The sequence below is a fragment of the Dama dama genome, chromosome 33 (assembly GCF_033118175.1).
Source record: "Dama dama isolate Ldn47 chromosome 33, ASM3311817v1, whole genome shotgun sequence".
Lineage (NCBI taxonomy): Eukaryota > Metazoa > Chordata > Mammalia > Artiodactyla > Cervidae > Dama > Dama dama.
This window is the reverse complement of record NC_083713.1, coordinates 6857728-6864792: the sequence shown is the minus strand read 5'-3', so window position 1 is coordinate 6864792 and position 7065 is coordinate 6857728.

Sequence of the window (7065 nt, the reverse complement as noted above, 5' to 3'; positions counted from 1 at the left end):
CAAGGCAAATCATTCAGTGTCACAGTAATCCAAGTCTATGCCCCAACCACCAGTGTAAAAAAAACTGAGGTTGAATGGTTCTATGAAGACCTACAAGGCCTTGTAGATCTAACACCCAAAAAAGATGTGCTTTTCATCATAGGGGACTGGAATGTAAAAGTAGGGAGTCAAGAGATACCTGGAGTAACAGGCAAGTTTGGCCTTGGAATACAAAATGAAACCAGGCAAAGGCTAACAGAGTTTTGCCAAGAGAATGCACTGGTCACAGCAAACACCCTCTTCCAAGAACACAAGAGATGACTCTACACATGGACATCACCAGATGGTCAATACTGAAATCAGTTTGATTATATTCTTTGCAGCTGAAGATGGAGAAGCTCTATACAGTCAGCAAAAACAAGACTGGGAGCTGACTGTGGCTCAGATCATGAACTCCTTATTACCAAATTCAGACTTAAGTTGAAGAAAGTAGGGAAAACCACTAGGCCATTCAGGTATGACCTAAATCAAATCCCTTAGGATTATACAGTGGAAGTGACAGATAGATTCAAAGGATTATATCTGATAGAGTGACTGAAGAACTATGGGTGGAGGTTCATGACATTGTACAGGTGGTCAAGACCATCCCCAAGAAAAAGAAATGCAAAAAGGCAAAATGGTTATTTGAGAAGGCTTTACAAATAGCTGAGAAAAGAAGAGAAGCAGAAGGCAAAGGAGAAAAGTAAAGATACATCTATCTGAATGAAAGTGAAGTCAAGTGAGTGTCGCTTAGTCCTGTCCAACTCTTTGTGACCCTAGGGACCATAGCCCGTCAGGCTCCTCTGTCCTTGGGATTCTCCAGGCAAGAATACTGGAGTGGGTTGCCATTTCCTACTCCTGGGGATCTTCCAAATTCAGGGATCGAACTGGTGTCTCCTGCTTTGTAGGCAGATTCTTTACCATCTGAGCTACTAGGGAAGACCCTATCCATCTGAATGCAGAGTTCCAAAGAATAGTAAGGAGAGATAAGATAGCCTTCCTAAGTGATCAGTGCAAAGAAATAGAGGAAAACAATAGAATGGGAAAGACTAGAGATCTCTTCAAGAAAATTAGAGATACCAAGGGAACATTTCATGCAAAGATGGGCTCAATAAAGGACAGAAATAGTATGGACCTAACAGAAGTGGAAGATATTAAGAAGAGGTGGCAAGATTACACAGAAGAACTGTACAGAAAAGATCCTAATGACCCAGATAACCACAATGGTGTGTGATCACTCACCTAGAGCTAGACATTCTGGAATGTGAAGTCAAGTGGGCCTTAGGAAAGCATCACTATGAACAAAGCTAGTAGAGGTGATACAATTCCAGCTGAGCTATTTCAAATCCTAAAAGATGATGCTGTGAAAGTGCTGCACTCAATATGCCAGCAAATTTGGAAAACTCAGCAGTGGCCACAGGACTGGAAAAGGTCAGTTTTCATTTCAATCCCAAAGAAAGTCAATGCTAAAGAATGTTCAAACTATTGCACAGTTGCACTCACCTCACATGCTAGCAAAATAATGCTCAAAATTCTCCATGCTAGGCTTCAACAGTACATGAACTAAGGATTTTCAGATGCTCAAGCTGGATTTAGAAAAGGCAGAGGAACCAGAGATCAAATTGTCAACATTCATTTGATCATGCAAAAAGCAAGAGAAATCCAGAAATACATCTACTTCTGCTTCGTTGACTATACTAAAGTCTTTGACTGTTTGGATCATAATAAACTGTGGAAAATTCTTAAGAAGATGGGAATACCAGACCACCTTAACTGCTTCCTGAGAAACCTGTATGCAGATCAAGAAGCAACAGTTAGAACCAGACATGGAACAACAGACTGGTTCCAAATAAGGAAAGGAGTACATAAAGGCTGTATATTGTCACCCTGTTTGTTTAACTTATATGCAGAGTACATTATGTGAAATGTCAGGCTGGATGAAACAGAGGCCAGAATCAAGATTGCAGGGAGAAATATCAATAACCTCAGATATGCAGATGACACCACCTTTATGGCAGAAAGTGAGGAGAAACTAAAGAACCTCTTGATGAAGATGAATGAGGAGGGTTAAAATCTGGCTTAAAACTCAACATTCAAAAACCAAGGTCAAGGCATCCAGTCCCATCACTTCATGGCAAATAGATGGGGAAACAATGAAAACAGTCACAGACTTTATTTTGGGGGTCTCCAAAATCACTACAGATGGTGACTACAGCCATGAAATTAAAAGACACTTGCTCCTTGGAAGAAAAGCTGTGACAAACCTAGACAGTATATTAAAAAGCAGAGACATTACTTTGCCAACAAAGTTCTGTATAGTTAAAACTATTGTTTTCCCATAGTCATGTATGGATGTGAGAGTTGAACCATAAAGAAAGCTGAGCACTGAAGAATTGATGGTTTTGAATTGTGGTGTTGGAGAAGACTCTTGAGAATCCCTTGGACTGCAAGAAGGCCAAACCAGTCAATCGTAAAGGAAATCAATCCTGAATATTCATTGGAAGGACTGTTTCTGAAACTCTAATACTTTGACCCCCTGATGTGAAGAGCTGACTCATTTGAAAAGACCCTGAGGCTGGGAAAGATTGAGGGCAGGAGGAGAAGGGGACGACAGAGGATGAGATGGTTGGATGGCATTTCCGATTCCATGGACATGAGTTTAAGCAAGTTCTGGGAGATGGTGAAGGACAGGGAAGTCTGGTGTGCTATTGTCCATGGAGTGGCAGAGAATTGGATGTGACTGCGTGACTGAACAACAACTGATTCTGTATATTAAATGATAGCGTATGATAATACGCTACTTGTCTTTCTCTGTCTGAGTTAATTTCACTTAGGATGATGCCCTCCAAGTCCATCCATGTTGCTGCAAATGGCAACGTTTTGTTTTTTTTGGCTTAGTAATATTCCATTGCATGTATGTACCACATCTTCTTTGTCCATTCATCTGTTGATGTAGTTTGCTTTCATATCTTGACAATTTTAAATAATGCTGCCATGAACATCAGGATGCATGTATTTTTTCAAGTTAATGTTTTTGCTTTGGTTTTCCACTTGTGTACCCAGGAGTGGAATTGCTGGATGATATGGTAGTTCTATTTTTAACTTTTTGAGACTGTAACTTATCTTTGATCTGTACTTATACAAGCCTGAGAGTCAGTTACCCCTGAACTTTTGTGCCTAGTCCTGGCTCTCATTTTTATGTCTTTATCTGCTAATTCTAAAATCTGTGTCAGTTGTGGATCTAATTGATTGTTTAATGTTTCTCTTCATTGGCAATTCTATTTTCTTGCTTCTTTTCATGCCTACTAATTTTAAAAAAATTAATTAGTTAATTAATTTGGCTGAGTCGGATCTTGGTTGCATCATGCAAGATCTTTTCATATGGTGTACCAACTCTCTAGTTGTGGCTCATGGGCTCAGTAGTTGTGGTTTGTGGGCTCCAGAGTGCACATGCTCTGGAGCATACATGCTTCATTAGTTGTAACATGCAGGCTCAGTAGCTGTGGCATGCAGTTTTAGTTTCTCTGTGGCAAGTGGGATCTTAGTTCCCTGGGTGTGTGTGCATGCAGTCTCTCAGTCATGTCTGACTCTTTGTGATCCCATGGACTACTCTATCCAGACTACTCTATCCAGGCAAGAATACCAGCAAGGATACAAGTAGGAAGAATACTTCCTACTAGGGGATTGTCCTGATCTGGGGATTAAACCTGCACCTCCTGAATCTCCTGCACTGGCAGGCAGATTCCTTACCATTGTGCCACCTGGCAAGCCTATTAATTCCCTGACCAGGGATCAAGCCTGTGTTCCCTGTATTGCAAGGGGGATTCTTCACTACTGGGTCACCAGAGAAGTCCCCCTACTAATTTTTGATTGACACTAGACATTGTGAGTTTTACCTTGTTGGGTGCTGGATATTTTTGTGCCTTGTTTAATACTTGTGAGCTTTGTTTTGGAACATAGTTATATACTTGGAGGTAGTCTGATCCCTTTGAGTCTTGCCTTGGAGATTTGTTTTGAAGCAGTGCTAATTCTAGGTCTAGTTTATTACTAGACTATTATTGAGACCCCATGGATCTTGAGGTTTTCAGTGTGGTTGCTGGGAATAGGTACTATTTCCGGCCTGTTTTAGTTTTAGGTTCCATTACCTCCAACATTCGGGTGGTTCTTTCCTCAGCCTTGAGTTGTATAATTTTCTCACAAATATGCACTGATTAGTTCTCAGCTGAAGGGTTGAAGCAGGACCTCTGTAGTTACCAAGAGTTTTTCTCTCAGAAGCTTTCTTCTCTTCAGCACTGTTCTGTGGACTCTAGGGCCTTGGTCCTTGGTCTTCCCAGCTCTATCTCCTTGACTTAAGGTATCTACAAGCTTCCTCAAGAATTTGATGTTCCTATTCTTTGGCCTGGACATTTTCCCAGGGAGATAAACTGGGGCAATTTGAGGGCTCATTTCTCCCCTATCTCTCAATAGTTGTTACCTTTTGTTGTTGCCTTAAGTACAGTGTCTTGCAGACCTTTGTTTCATGTGTTTTGTCAGTTTCTCATGTCATTTTGTTTCAGGTGGGAAGGTAAATCCAGTATTTGTTATCTCAACTTGGTTGTACACAGAAGTCTCTTCTTACCATGTTAGGCCCAGTTTTAAGTATAAAAATCTGCTTAAAATCTACCTGCAAGAGCTATATGGAAAAGTTCAAAATCACATCCATGTCACCTTGTCTCATCAGAAATAGGCTCTTGTCTTCCAAAACCCTTGAAACTCTAATTTTGTTACTTGAAAGTCACAGCATAATTCTTTTATTGAGATTTAAATTTTTCTTTTACCTTTGGTGTGATTAATTTGTCAAGTCATGAAAAATTCCAACCAATAGTTTTACCACACATGAGTAAACATGATCAGTCTTGTAAATGTTTTATTTACACATTGCAAAGTGTATTTATCTGCTCACTTTTAGTGGACATATATACACAAATAATGCATCAGATTTAGGGATGTTGAAAGATAGAATGAAAAGTACATTGGCCTTTGAATAGGGTACATTTGTTTCTTTTGAATCCAGCCATGTCAACCAAACTTCCCTTTCCTCTTAACCCCCATTTTGTAAGCATTAAATAAGATACGTGAAGTACTAGGTTTCCCCGATGACTCAGCTATAAAGGATCTGCTGGTAATGCAGGAGATGAGGGAGATGCAAGTTGCATCCCTGGGTCGGGAAGATCCCCTGGAGGAGGAAACGGCAACCCATTCCAGTATTCTTGCCTGGAAAATTCCATGGACAGAGGAACCTGGTGGGCTACAGTCCATGGGGTGGCAGAGAGTCAGACACGACTGAGTGAATGAACACACACAGGAAACACTTAGTAGTTTAGTAGCCGTTAATAACCCCCACTCACCCACCTCTCCCCATCCTCCCTGGAACCCATTTCTTTTCCCTCATTTTATGCAATTTAGTCTAGCTGAAACACACCAAAAACAACAGGGTTATTTCTGAAATATGCTGAAATCACTTCATGGGGTGAACATTGGGTGAGTAGATTAGCAGTGTCTTGTACTCAGTTTTTTTGGGCTGCATTTTGCCAGATGGAGTTGTTTTGCTTCAGGGAATACATTTTCCCTAGTGGTGGATCTGAGTCACCAGCACGTTTATGGAGTCACAGCTCTTCAGTGTAGCAAAGATCTCAAGGGAGCCAAGAGATGGTGCAGCTCAGGCTCCCTGATCGAGGGAGGGCTGTGCTGGCAAAGCCTGGGGAGGGAATGGAATCACGGCGCGGGTTGTGGGAACATGGATTTAGAGCTCACGCTTCCTGGTTTCTGACACTGTGCTTTTTTTATGCTGTGAAGAGTTCCACCCTTGCAGAGAAACGTTTCACACAAGTGACAGGGATTATTAGAGTCATTTGAATTTCCTCTGTACTGTGAGTCAAGTTGTGGGGGACTCAAAATGTTTTTAGCATCATCTCAATTCTGTTGGCAGCAAAGAGGATAAACAGAATCACCCAATTGTGTCCACTTCCTTCTCATGTGTGAGACAAAGCCTGCCAAGTTAAATTGTGCCCTTCTCCCTGCTGCTACGAATTCATAGTTCAATGTCTCCTTTCCCCTTCATTAAAAAAAAACAAAAACAAAACACATGTTCTCTATTAACAAAAATGTAAAAGCCAGAGAATTAGGAAGAGGAATTTAAAAAATTCCTGTAGTCCCTCCTACCAAAGAAAATTTGGGATATATCCCCCATTAAAAAATCTAGTTACAATTTTATTGCTTTCTGGCTTTTTTCACATAGTTGTGACCATATTCCATATAAAATTTCATATTCTTCAGTTTTTATCCTACATTGTAACAGAAGTCCTTCCCATAATTATTGTAACTTTACAAAAATAATTTTAGTTGCTGCAAAATATCTTAATCAGGCAACATAGCAGAGTACTTAACTGATGGAACATTTAGTTTTTAATGTAACTGAAGTTTAGATCTGAAATTAATAGAAAACCACTTAGAGTATTTGATACTATTTTTCAATCTCAAAACGATACATGGACATTGTAAAAACATGGGCAAAGAGAAAGGATAAAATCCAAGAGAACAGAAAACAAAAAGCAAAATTCTCCACCTGGCATCTTTCAGTACCCACTCTCTAGCCCATCATCCTCTTTTAACTGCTTAGGCTTTTTGTTTTTCTGAAAATTTCTCTTCAACTATAAATAAGGGTTGTCAAATATTCTAAACCTTTTCCTATTTCCTAGTAATTTTAGTCTTACTATTGAGTAACAGCAAAAGTTATGTCCAACTAGCAAAGTACCTTGCTAATTGCCCAGTAAGTATTATGCAACTGCTAAAATTATTTTTAGAAGACTTCCTAATAAATCAAGCATGGTCTGTTCTTGTTTTGTTAACTAAAAGCATATATCTAGTCTTCAGTGTTATACTGAGGAATTTAGCTTGCTTCAAGCATCCTGTACTCACCTTTGTCTCCTTTCATTTCTTAGCATTTGTATTTATTACCTGAGATCTACTGTTATTCTGGTAAATTCGATTGATGGGCTTATACCTCTA